Consider the following 1,969-nt stretch of genomic DNA (forward strand, 5'->3'; position numbering starts at 1 on the left):
AAGGCGAGCAAAGACTGAATCCAGCCATTCTTTCCCTGTGGCCCGTGGGCCACCTGCCGCACACTTCTCAAGGAACTCATAGTTCATCTAGAAACAAGGAAGAAAAAAACATGTCATGGCGTAAGACAGTGATTCCCAACCAGGGGTACAGGGGCACAGTGCAAAGAATACTCGGAAACATTATTTGCTCAATTTAAAAATAATAGGAAAACATTTTTAGTTATACGAGACGTCGTTGGGCAGTGTTCCTAAAGATGAATACATTCAAAATGTTTTTTAAAATACAATTACAATTATATTTACACCCTAACTGTAATTATTATCAATTACATGATTAAAATGATCATTGACCCCAACCCGACAACCCAAAACTGTAGGCAAAATTTGGCAAATATGACTAAATAATACATGTTTAAATGGACTAGATTTAAAGAGTGCTTTTATGACAAAGTAGTTCTAAATTGCTTCACAATATCAGCTCATTCACACAGGATTATTACTGAATATGTAAATAACTGTACAATATTATTAAACAAGCTGGTTTTTTTTTACTTAAATCAGGAATATAGCTGAATATGTAACTAAATTTACAATATTATAAACAATCAATCTTTTATTTGTATAGCGCCAAATCATAACCAATGGTATCTCAAGACACTTTACAGTAGAGCAGTCTTAAGGACGGACTCTTCATTTTATGGATACACACATATGCATATATACGTATATGCAACATGAATTCATGCAGAGTCTGCTGCAGTGCGAAGGTGTTAACAACCAGAGCTACACCTGTGAGTCTGGCCACTGCTGCGGGGAGTCGCAGTGCTGCAGTTACTACTATGAACTCTGGTGTAAGTCCCAGTTTTTTCTATTCTTTCTTCAATGCCACTGATTTTTGACTGCGTCATTGATCAACTCCTTTGTAATACATGTTGGATATGTTGCAAATAGACCCAAAGGTGCTACTCATCAGCCAGTAAATGGAATAACGTGTTTATGACGTGTTTATCTTTCTTTGCTCGGAACGGTCATTATTCTAAATGCTGATGTGAATTTTTAATAATGAAGCCCTTGGATCAGGCAATCACATTTTTGTGGCCGCCCACTGTGATAAATATTGAGATTAGACTATTTATGGTTGCAGTCATTATTGCATTAAAGGGTTATTTGAGGTGATGGCCCCGTATGAACCTAAATATTATAGTAGACAGGGTTCTCACCAGGAATTTTTCACAGCGTAGGGGGATCACGTGGCGCGCATGTTATTGTAGTGGGTCTGGCATCAATCACCCCCCCACCCCCCACGGAAAATTTTTAAATATATAAATCGCTGAGGGCCAAATTCTCTGAAGTAAAACTAAATCTTTGTTCCAGCCTTACTTTAAAGTAGGGCTGAACGATTTTTTCCCTCAATAATGTGACTTAATATGCGATTATTTTTTCAAGGGCCTCTTGTCATGTATTTTTCAAAGAACACAAGCAATGAATCAATCTGTTTCATAATAAACCATTTCAGATTTATTTAAACTTTAAATAAATATAAAATATACATTTTAAAGCACAGATTACAAAATCTGTGGCTTTACCTCTTGAACATATCTAACTATAACTTCACGTTTCATGAAACATGTAAACATGTGGACTGCACTTCTTAATCTCTGAATTTAACAGGACAGGGTAAGACAAGAAAAAAAAAATTAAAAATAGCTGCCTTTGCGATTATAAAATCACATTTTATGATAATATCACAAATGCAATTAATCGTTCAGCCCTACTTTAAAGCCAAAACTTATTTGTTGAATTGATGAATGTAGTTATTTACTCATGCTTTGTTTAGGTCCTCCACTAATAAATACTCACTGTGTAGACAAGAAATAACATCTTATTCAAAAGATTGATTCGAAGATGAGCTTTTCAAATTTAAATGGGGTTTTATGAGGGACCCGCAGTAATATCACGACTGTTATGG

This window comes from Gouania willdenowi, unplaced genomic scaffold (genome assembly GCF_900634775.1).
Source record: "Gouania willdenowi unplaced genomic scaffold, fGouWil2.1 scaffold_55_arrow_ctg1, whole genome shotgun sequence".
Classification (NCBI taxonomy): Eukaryota; Metazoa; Chordata; class Actinopteri; order Blenniiformes; family Gobiesocidae; genus Gouania; species Gouania willdenowi.